This window comes from Pristis pectinata, chromosome 17 (genome assembly GCF_009764475.1).
Source record: "Pristis pectinata isolate sPriPec2 chromosome 17, sPriPec2.1.pri, whole genome shotgun sequence".
Lineage (NCBI taxonomy): Eukaryota > Metazoa > Chordata > Chondrichthyes > Rhinopristiformes > Pristidae > Pristis > Pristis pectinata.
This window is the reverse complement of record NC_067421.1, coordinates 9,482,269-9,498,532: the sequence shown is the minus strand read 5'-3', so window position 1 is coordinate 9,498,532 and position 16,264 is coordinate 9,482,269. Positions and strand designations below refer to the sequence as shown.

Genomic DNA, 16,264 nt, shown 5'->3' with positions numbered 1-16,264 from the left:
TCGTTATGTCTGATGTCTGTATCCTTCCACACGTTGCCTATTCAAGTGCCAGTCTAAATGCCTCTTAAATGTGGTGATTGTATCTGATTCCACCATCACCTCGGGCAGCTCAGTCCATTTATCAACTACTTTCCCCAAAGATCCCCTTGGCTTAGACCTATGACCTTTTGTTTTTAATACCCCTATGACAGCAAAATGATTCTGATTATCTATCCTATCTATGCTTCTTATAATTTTATATTCGTCTATCAGGTCACCCCTCGCCCTCGTTCGCTCCAGCCTGTTCAATCTCTTCCCATGACTAAAGACCTCCAATCCAGGCAACATCCTGGTGAACTGCTTCTGCACTCTTTCCCTCACAATCACAGCCTTCCCTTAGTGTGGCGACCAGAAATGCACACAATACTGCCAAGTGCAGTCTAACCAGCGTTTTGTAAAGTTAAAACATTTATATTTTGTGCGCTGACCTGTGATGGCAAGCATATACCACCTTCACCATTCTGTCTACCTGTGTTGTCACTTCCAGGGAACTGTTGACTTCAATCCCAGGGTCCCTCTGTCCATCAACGTTCTTTAGCACCCTGCTGTTTACTGTATATGTCCTACCTCTATTTGACTTCTCAAAATGCACTACCCTGCACTAGTTGGGATTAAATTCCATCTGCCAACATTCCACCCAACTTTTCATTTGATCTCTTTCCTGCTGCAGCCTTAGACAACCTTCCTATCTATCCACAGCACCACCAATTTATGTCATCTGCAAACTTACTGATCATATCTCGTACATTCACATCCGTGACTCTATGATTCCATCCAAGTTGTAAATGTATATCATGAACAATAGAGGTATCAGCAGCGATCCCTGCAGTACACCACTGGTCACAGACTTCCAACCAGAAAAACAACTTTCCACCCCTATCTGCCTTCCATCACCCAAGCCAATTTTGGATCTGATTAACCACCTCGCCTTGGATCCCCTGTGCCTTAACCTTCTGGACCAGCGTACCATGTGGGACCTGGTCAAGTGCCTTACTAAGTCAACATAGATAATGTCTATTCCCCTCCCTTCATCGATCTTCTCTTCATTTCATTTTGTTCCACCACCAGCCATGATTTGAAAATGCAACAAGTGGCTTCTGCTGAGTTGATGGAATGTAAGCAGGAGGACGCCTTTGGAACTGCTCCTGGCCGACCCTCTATGTCTATACTAAATTCCTCCTCTCTCCCCATACCCCTTGATGCCCTTTGCTTCTAGAAATATATTTACCTCTTTCAGTGACTTCACCTCCACAACTTTCTACAGTGGAGAGTAGCCACCGTCTGACTGAAGGAATTTCTCATCAGTGTACTGAGACCATGAACGCTCTCTCTAGAACCCCAGCCAGGGAAAACATGTTATCACATCTAATCTGTCTAACCCTGTCAGAATTTTGAATGTTTCAATGAGTTCCCCTCTCTTCTGAATACTTCAAGTTGGTCTTCTTGTACAACAGTCCTACCATCCCAGGTACCAGCCTGGTGAACCTTTGTTGCCCTCCCTCTATGGCAAGTATATCCTTTCTTAGGTAAGGAGACCACAACTGGACACACACGACTCCAGGTGTGGTCTTACCAAGGCCCTGTTTAACTGTAGTAAGACATCAATCCTCTTTTACTCAAAACCTTTTGCAAGGTAGGCCAATATAACATTTGTCCCTTTAAATGTTTCCTACACCTGTATGTGACTGGTGTACAAGGGCTCTCAGGGCACTTTGTACATCAATACTTCCCAGTCCAACACTATTTAAATAATGCTCTGCCTTTCTTTTTTCTGACTGAAGTGGATAACTTCATGTTTATCCACTGTATACTGCCACACGTTTGCCCACTCATTCACCTTGTCGAAGTTGCCTTGAAGCCTCCTTTTATCCTCCTCACAATCCACAATACCACCCAGTTTTGTGGTGGGGGCAAATGTAGAAATGTTACATTTGGTTCCCTCATTCTAAATCATCGATATATAATGAATTGTGAGAGTCCAAGCACTGATCCCTGTGGTATCCCGCTGGTCACCACCTGCCACCCAAAAGGGTACACATTCCTACTCTCCAACCTATCAACAGATTTTCAGTCTATGCTCCTATATATTTCCCACAAGCCCATGCACTTAATGTTAGCCACTAACCTTTTATGTTGCACTTTATCAAGAACTTTTTGAACATCCAAATTCATCATGTCTACTGTTTCTCTTTCATTTATGCTACCGGTTATATCCCCCAATAGGTTTGGCGAACATGATTTCCCTTTCATAAATCCATGTTGATTTTGTCTAAACACATTGGTATTTTCCAGATGTCCTGTCATCACATCCTTTATAATATTTTCAAGCACTTTCCTCTTATTGGCATCGGGCCAACCAGTCTGTGGTTCCCCATGTTCTCTCTCCCTTTTTTTTGTATATAGTGGGGTTACATTTGCCACTCTCTAACCTGCACAAACTGTTCCATATAGTCTATAGAATTTAGGAAGATGACAACAAAGGTATCCACTATTTCCACTCTTTTATTTCTCTTTTATTAATTATTTTTCAGACTCATTAATTTCTCTTGCAATTTTTTTTTACTAATGTTAATTTTCTTTAATTCCTCCTTTTCATCAGACTCCTGGTTCCCTGACATTTCTGGGACAGTACTTGTATCTGTCTCATGGAGGTAGAACAAATGCATTTATTTCATTGATCTGCCATTTTTTTGTTTCCGATTATAAATTCAACCATTTCTGATTGTAGGGAACCAACGTTTGTCTTCACTACTCTTCTTTTTTCCTTTTACCAACTTGTAAAAGGCTTTTACAGTCTACTTTTACAGTCCTTGCGTGTTTACTCAGTCTATTTTAGCTCTCTAAGTCAACCTTTTTGGTTCTTTTCTGCTGAATTCCAAACTGCTGCCAATCCTCAGGCTTGCTACTTTTTCAGCAACATTACATGACTCCTTTTTGATTATCATATTATCCTTAACTTCATTTGTTAGTCATGGTTAGCTAGCTTTTTGGTTTGTTGGGCTATGAAGTTCTACCATCTCTGCAAAACATCATTACCTTCTGTTCTCTCTCTCTCTCTCTCTTTTCTCCCCCCACCACCACCACCACCACCCAACAACACTGGGCTTCACTTTTACAAATGTGCTGCAGTCCACAATTCCTCTTTGTCCTAACATTCAGTTTTCCAATTTCAGATAACATTCCCTGTGTTCCTTTCCCACTCCCACCAGTCCACCCAAGTTCTCTTTCCCTCTGTTCACCTTTTCCCCTCCCTCATCTGGCTCCATCTCCCCACCTTTCCCCTCTCCACCTGGTTCCACCTATCACCTACCAACTCCTGTATCACCCCTTCCCCACAGGTCTATATATTGATCATCTTTCCTCTTCCTCACCACCCATTCCCCCCCCCACCCCCAACACATGAGTCCTGATGCAGGGTCTCAAACTGAAATGTCGACCCAGCTGTATTGCCTCCACAGATGCTATTTAACCCACTGACTTATTCCAGCAGTTAAATTTTTTGGAACATATAACCATGTATTTGTTCCTTAAATGTCAGCTCCATTTTAGTTTTTGTTTGGTTGACCTTGGTTGCTTGCTGGTTGCAGTTTATCTCTCACAGAATTATTCCAACATAAGCAATGAGGTCTCAGAGAATGAAGTAAAAAAAAACGATATGTTAAGCTGTAGTGTGCATGCCTTAACTGTTTGCCTCTCGGACAGAAATGTCAACATTTATCTGAGGTCCCAAAGTTATTGCATGTAGGTTACACCGTATGTTCATGGGATCTCCTGAGTGTTCCCAAAACTGAGAGGTACAGATTTATTTTCAGATCTTTTGCACTGAGCAACTAGCCTGTGTTTCACTGAGCCTCTTCAGCCCTCAGGAACTGTCAGGTGGACCAACATTAAATCTATTCCATTAAATCTATCAAAGTGTTTCCCAGAGCTCAGTGATAAGTGTTGATGAATTGAAACAAAAGTCTAAAGTGTAACAGGACTGCATATTTAAATGTTGATGTTTTTGGTAACATTTCATCATTCCTGGAATCCTCACTTTTGGAAGAGACTTGTTATCTCCTGACCTTACTGCTGTTATGTTTGATGCTATCCTGTTTATACTAATTACAGGATGAAGTTCTTGAATGTGAATTCTGATAATACATGTGCGCAGTCTAAAATATTACATTGCCAACTCTTGAGTTAACTGTATACATAACCACATACAAGTCAAATATATTGTGCCCTTTTTGTTTTTTTCGCTATATGCTTTTAGTTTGTTTCCACAAAACTCAGCACAAAATTCCTGTTTATTCAGGATCTGTGATAGTTGGAACTGTTGTTTCTACAGCAAGACTAAGGGATAAATGTGACACTTCTGCTTATTCAGCAAGATGACTCAATAATGACCAAAGCTTCATATCTTCACAAACAATCTTAGCTGATGCTATCAAAGGCGCTTCAGAGGGCACTATTTACATTGAGCAAATGTGTGGCAACACTATTATTTGCAGAGGGAATAAAGTCACTGTTTCCATCACGATAGCATCGCATGCAAGTGATAGAGTGTTCCAACGTAGCTTGTTATTGTACAATCTTTATGAAAAATGAAAAACAAAGCCTTGCATTGTATGGTACCTTCCACTACCTCTGGGCACCCAAAACTACCTTTGAGCTAATTCTTTTAAAGTGTAGTCAATGCTGCACCTTAATGAATATGGCAGCTAATTTTCTCTGCCTGAAGCCCAGTGCTTCCATTTAAAGGAAAGCATTGAAGTTTTGTCCCATTTGGGTTGCAAACTCATTCACAAATTGGCTCATAGCAAAATGGTTGATCACCAAAGCCTGATGATTTTGGAAAATCTGAAGTCAGCACTTGTATTGGGTCATACCTTAATTCCTCTTGTCATGTGCCTAAGCTGGCAGTGGTTCCTTCTGTACTGCCAGCTACAACCCCCACCTCACCCCTGCCCCCGTTGGCATCAGTGAACTTCTCAGTGTTTCCCTGGCCCAGTTCTAACCCCCATAGACTTACCGGCTCTCAGGCTGGGAATCTGCCCAGTGAACCTGTACCAGTCCCATTCAAGTGAGTGGGAGGAACTGATGACTCCAGGACTTGGAGCACTATAATCCATCAGTTCTCTGTGGTGTAATCATTTATCAGACACCCAAAGAGACCACAACTATATTACATTGCTCTTATTTAGAATGCTTTTACCCTTACAACAGATTCTCATCCTATCCTCATCCTGGCATTCCCGTCATGCTTGCATATTTGGTGGCTCCAAAGTGGAGCGTGTCACAAGCCCAACGTGCACTCATGAATTCTTGCTAATTATCTTGGTTCATCTTGTCTTGGGATTGGAGAGGTCACAGACATTAATAGCACTTACGTGAATAGCAACATGTATTTGGGGCACTGAGTGCTCAGACAGCTGCTGACTCAGTGCAAAGCTGCAGTACAGAATGTTTCTTCCCCCAGACCCGACCAGAAGTGAGATACCAAGAGAGATTTGAAAATTGTCATCTTGTCTCAGGATTTAGCTGACAGAAACTGTTTTGAGCTTTGCATTTTGCGCTGTTGAATGTGATCCTAGGTTGCTTTTTATTCCTGCATGCATGCAATTCAGGGATTGTTTTAGATGTCTTGGTTCTGAGATTAGATTACATCTTCAACTCCCTGTTTGTGTATCAAAATTTGCAAGGTGTATCCCAAGCATTCAAACAAAGCTGCATCTGTTCATGCTCCAGCCCTGGGCAGTGATGTCAAGCACATTGTACAGCATACACAGTGCACCAATCAGTCTTTAAATTCATCTGAAGTTCTTTCAAGAGGAAACAAAAGTATGGTTGAAGGCTCTTTAGCGAATAAGAATGCACATAGATTTTTAGAAATAAGCTTCTATTGCTTAAGATTTGCAGATGGTTGATCAAAATAATAGTAGATCGGCTAGCTGGATTGAAATCAGTTTTAAAAGAAAGTCAAAAATTTTGAAGATTCTTAAAATAAGCATCTCGGTTCTCTCTGTTCATTCTTGACTCCCACTCTTGATGAGGCATTGTAGAAGAACCCACATGTAATTACATTAAGTTTGTGGATGATACCAAACTTTGTAGCAGGAAATTACTTGCTATCAAAGGGCTCCAGACAGATCACATGAGCTAAAAACTGAGAGTGAATATTGGTGTAGAATTCTGATGCACAAAGTCTTCCACATTGCCAAGACTATCTATGGACCAAACACCCAATGCACCACCCTCCCACTGAGAGCCGTGAACATCAAAGTCAGAGAGACATTCGGCGCCTTCTGAAAGGAACACTTGATGATGCAAGTGCCTGCAACTCCATCCCACAGCAAGTAATCTGGTCCAGCCTGGCCAACACAGAAACTGAAAGTTCTCAGAAGCAATTAATTCCCTGCTGATGTTCTAAAACTTGGTGGAGAGGAACTTCAATCACAAGTTCACAACCACTGGGAAGAGGGGAGTATATCAGTGAAGCTCAGGGATGCTGTAATTGTTACCATCTTCAAGAAAGGAGACAAACTCTACTGCGGTAACTACAAGACGGTCTCCCCCTTGTTTGCTACAGGGAAAGGCATCACCAGAATCTCCACAACCACTTCCTCCCAGTAGATGAAGAGCTACTCCCTGAATCACATTGTGGATCCTGTCTATCTAAAGGCACAGTGGATGTGATCTTTACCATTCGACAACTCCAAGAAAAAGGCAGAGACTGGACGCTATCTGTCATTAATCAGGCAACACTGCTTCCACAGTCTTATAGTTATTTTTACATGGTTTTTTTTTAATCTTACAAAGCTTCTGGTTTTTGGCAATTCTCCGGAATTAGAAGAATTGAAACAAATTTTTAGAACTTGGCACAGGCCAGTGTCCTCTGAAGTGTACTATAATTATATTATAGCTTGTGGCTTTTTTTAATTTTCCTTTATCAATACCACATGGCATAAAGAGAGGAGATACTTGATGGTTTTAAAATGTTCACATATTGGTAGACAAAGAGGGCAGAAAATGTGTTTTTTAGAACACTCAGGAACATAGCTCCACTGCACAAATAGCTTTACAGACCTTTTGTCAGTGTATATCCAGAGGAAAAGAAATACGACATGGATATGGATACAAATGTGCCGATAAGTTACTATCAACATGAGGCGTTACCAGCAAATCTTTTTGTGTCCTAGAATGACCTAAGGCAATTATTTTAAATTAGATTGGGTGTTTGAGTCCCACAGTAAAGCCACGTTTTTAAGACTAGAATGTGATTAATTGTGGATACATTATCTTCAAAGGGGCATTCATTAAACTGGATTAAGGGAAGAGCAAAAGGATAATTGCAAGGACCAATGCATTAAGTAGCTATGATTGAGTTCTCAAAGAGTTGAGTATCTGTCCATTGGAAATATTAAAAATTGAAAATTCACAAAGGAAGATCTTGGATTGCTTAAAGGTATGATTAATAGAGATTCATCAGTAACTCAGTTGCTCATGGCAACATGCAATTGAGCCATACCAATCAACCAAGATTCAGTCCCTGCTGAGTTAGCAGATCACACAAAAAAAACCTGCATTTGTATAGTACCTTTCTCAATCTCAAGAGATCCCAAAGCCTTCTGAATTGTAGTTACTTTTGTAACAAAGAAAGCATGCCAATCAAAGCAATAATCTCAAGCAGCTCGACAGTAAAGACCAGATAACCAGTGCTGGTGGTTAAGGAATGCACATTTGCCACATAGTTTTTACCTACTCTTCTTTGAAATAAGGCAGTGCCATTTTTTGTATGCATTTGACAGATCAAACTCATCCACGGATTTGAGTCACATCCCTGAAAGAGAGGGGGAAAGTCCACACAGGGTTCTCTGGAAAATTTTCTGGAAAATTCATGTGTTAATAAAGGTTGGTCCACTGCGATCCTGCCAATAGTTGAACAGGAATGCCTTGTGTAATCTCTAGATTTATGAACATAAGAAATAGAAGTTAGAGTAGACCATTCAGCCTCATGTACCTGTTCACCATTCAATAACTTCATAACTGATCCTATACTTCAGCATCACTTTCCTGCACTAACATCATATCCTTTGATTCCCTTAAAATCGAAAAAACTATCAATCTTTGTTTTGAATGTACTGAGTGACTGAGACTCCACAGCCTTCTTGGGTAGGGAATTCCAAAGGTTTACCAAGTCTGTCCTCCCTATAATTGCCTATCAGTCACCAGGACAAGAAAATTTGATTACAAGGGTAGAGCCATCTTGCTCCAATTTATATAATTGGAGCAAGATGGCTGTACCCCTGTAATCAAATTTTCTTGTAATAAAGGCCAATATTTTGTTTCACTTCCTAATTACTTGCTGTACCTGCATGTTAACTAATGATGATACCTGTATAAGGACATTCAAGCAAGTCCCCATGAATACCAACACCGTCCAGTCTCCCACCTTCACAGAAAAAATGCTCTCTCAATTCTTACTGCCAGTATGGACGACCTCACATTTTTGTATATCATAATGAAACATCTCTTCATCTTCCCTACAGCCCACACTGCCACCCAGCTGTCTATCATTAGCAGACTTGGTTATATTATGCTTTATTTCCCAAATCCAAATCATTGATATAGATTGTGAACAACTGTAGCCCAGCTCTGATCCCCGAGGCACCTCACCTGTCACAGCCTCTCAACGTGAAAATGATCTGCTGATTCCTATCCTGTTTTCTCTTCATTAACCAATCCTCGGTCCCTCCAGTATATTTCTGCCCAGTACTATGCTCTCTCATTTTGTTTAATAAGCTCTGTGTGATATTTCATTGAAGGTCTTCTCAAAGTCCAAGCACATCACATCAACAGATTCACCCTTATCTATTCTGCCAGTTGCAAACACAAAAATTCACACTAAGTTGTCAACATGATTTCTCTTTCATAAGTCCATGTTGGGTCTGTCCAGTACTATTATTATTTTCTCAGTGCACTGTTAATACTCCCTTAATAATATATTGCAGCATTTCCCTTACTACTGATGTCAGGCTAATTGGTCTGTAGTTCCCTGTGTTTTTTTTTCTCTTTCTTAAAAACCGGGGTTACATTTGCTGCCCTCCTATCTTTAGAGAATGTTCCAGAATTTGTGGAATTTTGAACGGTGACAACCAGTGTATCCACTGTATCCAGTGCGATCACCTTCAAAATCCTAGGATGCAGCTCAGCAGATTGTGGGGATTTATTGCCTTTAAGTCTTTTTAATTTCTCCAATATTAATTATTTTGCTAATACTTGTTTCTTTGAGCTCCCCGTTCACCCTAGATCTGTTGATACCCACTATTTCTAAACCTCCATGAAGACAGAACCAAACTGTTGGTTTAATTTCTCTGCCATTTCCTCATTGCCCATTATAATTCCTTCTCCCTCAGCCTATAGGAGAGCCACATTGCCCTTAGTTAATTGTTTCCTTTTGACATATCTGCAGAAGCTTTTACAATCTGGTTTTCAGCTTCTCACTAATCTACTCCTGCACTTTTACTTCCCATCTCCTAATCAATGATGTGACCCTCCCTTGCGGAATTCTAAAATTTTCCCACTCCTCCTGCCTATTGCTTTTTTTGGCAATAATTATGTCTGTTCCTTTGTTCTAATATTATTTTTATCTCTTCTTGATAGCCACAGCTGGACCACTCTTCCTGTTGGAATTTTTTGCTTCAAAATTACTTGTAAACTATGTATTAATGCTTTAAGTGTTAGCCATCTCTTATTGTTGTAAAATCTTTTAATGTAATTTCCCAATCTACCACAGCCAACTTACACCTCCCACCTTCATAGTTTGCTTTGTTCAACTGCAAGACCCTAATTTCAGATTGAACCAACTCACTTTCAACTTTTATATAAAGCTGTATTATGTAGTGATTATTGGCCCCTAAAGGGGCCTTAGCTACCATTTCATCAATTAACCCTTTCTTATTAATACTAGATCTAAAATAGCCTGTTCTTCAATACATTGAGAAATTTATCACATATGCATGAATTCATCCTCCACATTGTTACTGCTCTTTGGTTTGCCCAATCTGTATGAAGATTAAAGTGCTCAATGATTATTACAAAGCCCTTGTTCAGTGCATCTCATATTTCATGATTTACACTATCCCTTACATTCTCACTACTATTAGGTGGCTATTTATAAATTGTCCCAATGTTTTCTGCCCCTGGTAGTGTCTTAGCTCTACCCAAACACATTCTACTACCTGATTTTTTTGAGCTAAGTTCTTTCCTCTCCACCACCTTTATCCCAATATTTAATGTCGGTGCTATCCTGTTTCCCACATCTGTGGGAAGAGAAACGGGGTCAATGTTTCAGGTCTTCTTCCCAGTTCTGACGAAGGGTCTTCAACCTGAAACATTTCTCTCCCCACACATGCAGCCTGACCTGCTGAGTATTTCCAGCATTTTCTGCTTTCATTTTAGATTTCCAGCATCTGCAGCTTTTATGATTTTCACCATCCCACCGGCTTTTCCATTTTGCCTATCTCAGCAAAAAGTTGTAAACTGGAATTTTTAATTCTCAACCTTTGTCACTTTGCAACCACGTATCTGTAATACCTACTGGATAGTACCCACTTTTTTCTATCTCTGCCATTAACTTCCAAATCTTGTTATGAGTGTTGTGCGCATTTGGATAAATAGCTTTAAATTTTGTCTTTTTATCATTTCCTTCCCTTTGACTCTGATTGGAGGTTTACAGCATTTGCCTGTGCTATCCCTTCTTCACTGGCTCTGAATATTATTACCCATTTTGCTGCCTTGCACTTGCATTTGGCCTTTCTCTGTAACTTCCAAAATTGTCTCTCACCAGAACCATTCCCTTAGTTATTTAGTTTAAAGCCTTAACTACAGCCCTAGCTATTTGATTTGCCAGGACACTGTTGCCAGGTTGCTTCAAGGTTTGACCATGAAGAAATGCCATGTGGGGGGGGGGGGGGGGGGTGTCAGGCACCAACGTCATCACAGGTAGGTGGGGTGGTGAAGAAGGCGTTTGGCATGCTGGCCTTCATCAGTCAGGGCACTGAGCATAGGAGTTGGGAAGCTATGTTGCAGTTATATAAAACATTGGTGAGGCCGCACTTGGAGTATTGGGTACAGATTTGGTCACCCTGTTATAGGAAAGATGTTATTAAAATAGAAAGTGCAGAAAAGATTTACTAAGATGTTGCCTGGACTTGGGGGCCTGAGTTACAAGGAGAGGTTGTGTGAACTAGGACTATTCCCTGGAATGTAGGAGATTGAGGGGTGACCTGATTATAAGATCATGAGGGGTATAGACAGGGTGAAAGCAAATAGTCTTTTTCCCAGGGAGGGGAGATGCTAAAAACAAGAGGACATAGGTTTAAGATCAGGGGTGAGAGATTTAAAAGGGACATCAGGGGCAGCAGCTTCACACAAAGGGTGGTGCATATTTGGAATGAGCTGCCAGAAATAGTGGTTGAGGCGGGTACATTAGCAACATCTAAAAGCCATCTAGATAAGTACATGGATAGGAGAGGTTTAGAGGGCTATGGGCCAAATGTGGGCAGATGGGACTAGCTGGCTGGGCAACACAGTCGACATGGATGAGTTGGGCCGAATGGCCTGTTTCCCTGCTCTGTGACTCTATATCCTATTCTAGCAGACATCAATACCTTCAGGTGGGGGAAAAAGACTGAGTATGCAGTAGGTCACATGATCAAAACATTAATATTGAAGTCATTTTGCACACTGATTATAAAGAGAATTAATAGGGACAGGTTTTAGCTGTCACACAGGATGCAGTATCAATGTTGATGCTGAAGTTTTTAAAGAATGTGTAAAGTTGTAAACATTCTATTGCCAGTGTGTGAATCCATGAGGTGACACTTGGAGTTGCCAGTCAGACTCCCAACTGGCAGCAGAAACATAACCAGAGCTAATGGATAAATTCTGCCTGTCAGTGGAGGTACTGCCTTCTTAACCTGTCATTACTGCTGCCGATGTTTCTCCAAGCCACGGACATTCTTTGATTATTAGTAGAATCCCATCTCCTTGGTCGCTAAAGGAAGTGAGCACTTTGTAAATCACGTCTCAGAAGCTATCTAAACGAGACAAAAGCACACCAGGACAGATGGTTGTTTGCTGGCATGAATCACTGTGAAAACATGGTTGTGAAGTTTTTGAAACATCTAGGTGGCTTGATGTGCCACTGTTCCTTATCTCACCAGCTCTTTCCTATTGTTATTGATCTCTTGTGTCGAGATGGTGGTGAGCAGCCTGACTAAATAGGAGAACAGTACAGGGAGGTCCTGAAAATGATGCTTTTACCTGACTTGCTGTAAATATGCATCTGTGGTTGTAATAACAGAGGTTCCCTGCTACTGGGATAACCATGCCTGTAGCAAGAGAAAGCAAAAGAAATGTACAAATTGAAATTTAGACAAGTGGCAAGATGGAATTGGACAAGAAATTGCAATGTCGTTTGTGAGAATCTCATTGAATTGAGTAGAGTTTGGAGGGTTTTTCCACTGGCAATTTTCTGCCTTCTTTCCTCTGGTGCCTTGCTGGTCTTTATTGCCAGGGCATCAGAAGTAGACCTCGAATTCTTGTCTATACTCACCATTAAATAAACACACCAGAGCCAATGGAGAGATTGGAAACTATTTCCATGAAGAGTTAATTGTAGTGTATCAGACTCTGGGTTTTACTTTCTTGAAGCATCCTGTTAAAAATGTTTGTGGTCAATTGGACCATACCAGAACAAGTGATGACAGATCATTCAAATCGTATCTTACTGCAGAGATTTATGGTAAACATTTAGAGCGAGAGCCTTGAAAATCTTCTCCTCATTCTCCAAAGCAATTGTAGGCATCCCAGCTGGGACCAGCTAACCGTATGGGAATCAAACCTGGAACCAATTGGATTTGTATGGTTGTGCTAGCCACCACACAAACATCTGGGCCAGCATGAAATCAGGAACCTTTTTATGAAGGGTTAATTAAAGTGTCTGTGGATCTTACTGTTCTGAAGTGTTCTGTTTAACCATGATGCCAGTAACTGATATCCATGCTCGGGATTATGTGGGATCTTGGGAGGAAAAAGTGAAGCAACAAAAGAAGGAAATAAACTGGCAATTTGCAAAGGAGCAGGTGCAAAATGCTGGTCTGATTCCATCTGGCACAGTCTATTTGATCTGAGTCCATATTTTGTTGTGTGTGGTGTGTTGCAATACTTTTATTAGTATGGTGCATCTTTTCTTTATGATAAAATATTCCATAGAACCATCAGAACTTTTTTCTGTGAAAGCTAGATAGCTTGTAAAGAGGGCAATGTGCATCAAATCTAGCTCAAGTACTCTTTTTCCCACCCTCCCCCTCTTTCTCTTGCACCTTTCAATAGAACCATTCTGTCTCGAGATCCTTGAGTGCTCTGAGTAGTTTTCCCTCTTTTTGACAAGACTGTGGTTCAGAACGGCTCTACATTAGAGAAAGGAATACGGCTTTGTTCTTCTAACATCTGAACTTTCCTATGTTTCCTTGCCCTTTTTATTTAGGTATGGCATTTATAGAAAAGTGATCCATAAAGGTGACACTGGATTGCGTCAGTATTATCAGCAGAAAGAAAGATATTTGTGTGTACCCCCATTGTTTTAAGAGGACACCACTAATAAAACAAAGAACTAAAAGGAAATTTCTAAAGCCAAACCACGATGTTATTGTGTGACTGGATGTTCTGTTCTACTCAGTAGATACAATTTCAAATGGCTGGCAGCCACTGTTCAGTTTTACACCAAGGGAACTCAATTCGATTTTTTTAAAAAATGACATGCTTGCATTTTTATAGGCATCTTTGACAGCCACAGAAAGTCCCAAGGTGCTTTACACTAATTAGCCACTTCTGAAATGTAGTCACTATTGTGTCCAATGTGACAGCCAGTTTACGCATAGCATGGTCCTGTGTACAGCAGTGTGATAATGACCAGATCCTCTGTACTATTGATGTTCCTTGAGGTGAAAAAATCTGGGTCATATCGAGCTGGTTGTGCCTCCATGGGGAATCGCCGGCATTCAGCTGTACCTGGATGGGTAAGTGCTGGATTTAAAGAGATCTACCACAAAGCAAGGATGTACAGAGTGACAGATGCAAGTGACAAACCCAGGCGGTATCACTATAAAGATTCTCTCACTCTTCCGCAAAATACTGCCAGGAGGCAGTTTGTGTCTACTTGACAGGGTCAGCAGTGGCTCAGCTTAGCGAAAGACAGCACCACTGAAAATGTCCCACCTTGGCAGTGTTGAGAAGTACTTCTCTGGGTTCAAGTCTTTGGAGAGGAACTTGAACCCACTACCATTGACTCAGACAAGAGTGCTACTGTAAATCTAGAGCTGACACAGGTGGCCCATATTCCAGAATCTCTATATCTCATACATTTTTACTGAGAAGCTTTGGCATTTGGTGCACTCATACTCACAAGTGTTTTTTTGCTAATTTTATCCATTTCTTCCCCCACCTCACCCACCACCGTACCCACATATTTTTGTCTTTTATTCCCAACTTATGTAAGTAATTGCATATTGAGAGGTCATGGTTCAAACGTCTTGCCTTTTGTGAAGCTGCAGTTAACAGTCCTGCTTGAATGAAGGAAATCTAGACACAAGTATCTTGTCAGACCATTTAGAACTCTGTGAATTTCCCTGTCACATAGACCATGTGTTTCACCTGTCAGTTATTTAACATAATAGCTGTGAGGTTTGTTTTTAGTTAGCCAGAGGGATTGATGGCTCAGACCAGGTAAATAAGCTGTCTAATCTTCATGGATAAACACTGCTATACTTAGGTGACCAAGGACTGTACCATGTAATGTGTTGACTAGTCTGTCACCTTCAGCGGAGTGCTATCGTACAGATAAGATTTTAAATCTCAGCCTTTATATTTAGTGCAAGTTGTTCATCTTTGAGTCCCATAGACTAATAGCTACAAATCTACTATATTAGAAAACTTCAATGAATCTATTACCTGGAATTCTCCAGATATCCATTTAAATAATGCCGTCATTATTTCAAAACGTCCCACATTAACTCTTGTATATTTGTGTTCTATTGGCAAATTAATTTAACATCTGAAAATGATTCGGCATTCGACCTCAATGAGAACGACGCGTCCATTGTGTGAGGTCCATCAAAGTTAAGCGACCTTCATGTTCACTGACATTTTGTTTATTCAGCACAAGACTTGCTGTATCGGTTTGATCTTTCAATCCTCCTACCTTGTGTTCTGATGAACTACGTCAGTATTTATCTACGTCAGCCTGATGGTTCTCTTACCTTCTACCTCTCTGCAGTGAGAGAAAGTAAAAATAAATCAAGGCAGAACCTTTTGCACAATGGCTACTGTTTTAGATTCAAGATACCAGTTGGATTGTTCAGTGGATTCAGAAATAGCACACGGACTGAAGCACACAAGGAAGCCATTCAGCCCATCGAGCCTGTCAAGACACTTACAAGGAGCCATAAAGTCCTTGAGATAAGCAGTGGAAATTAGCTAGTTTTCCCAGTCCTGATTACTGGCATGTTCCTACTTACGTAAAGTGGATCTGTATGAATGTTGGGATAAGACCAAGATTGTGACAGAGCTAATATATTAACACCACTGAAGAGGACGGCTTTAGTTTTTCCAGAAGCACAAGTTCTCTGCATTAACAGAGGTCAATTCAACAACTGTTTGTGGGCACTGTTTCTGGAGCATTTCAAAATAATCCCACTGTCGCCTTATGCTCTGCTCCAATTATTTAGAAATTCCTGTTAAGGCATCAGAAGTCAGTCAGTTCAGTCAGTTGCTGCCTTTTTGGCTGAAGATCAAATCCAGGCTGTTGCACTAAAGAGGCAGGTAGTTCTGACAAGGTGCCATTGACCTTAAACATTAGTTCTGTTTCTTTTTGCATAGATGCAGCCTGACCTGCTGAGACTTTCTTTTTGTTTTAGACTTGCACCATTTGTAGTTTTTGATTTTCAGGTATTGTCCCATACCTTGGACTCAGGCAGAAGATCTGTGCATTTTAACATTTTGTAGGAATAGCATCAGGATTCCACAGTGAAATTACATTACTTTTAGGAACATGTTTGCAGTGTTCTTGACTAAATGAGACAAAGTACCAAATTGTGTATAACAGGGTTTGCCCTGAAATTGACAGAACAGATATGCTATTTGCAGTTCTAAATCAAGGGGCTTAAGATGAATGAGGAGC

General features: G+C 40.7%; 1 protein-coding gene across 1 annotated transcript in view; it reads left to right on the top strand.

Moving 5' to 3' along the window:
* The window catches only part of ppil2 (peptidylprolyl isomerase (cyclophilin)-like 2), a 231,481-nt gene that overhangs the window by 199,526 nt on the left and 15,691 nt on the right, over positions 1-16,264 (top strand). The gene's annotated exons all lie outside the window — the stretch shown is intronic.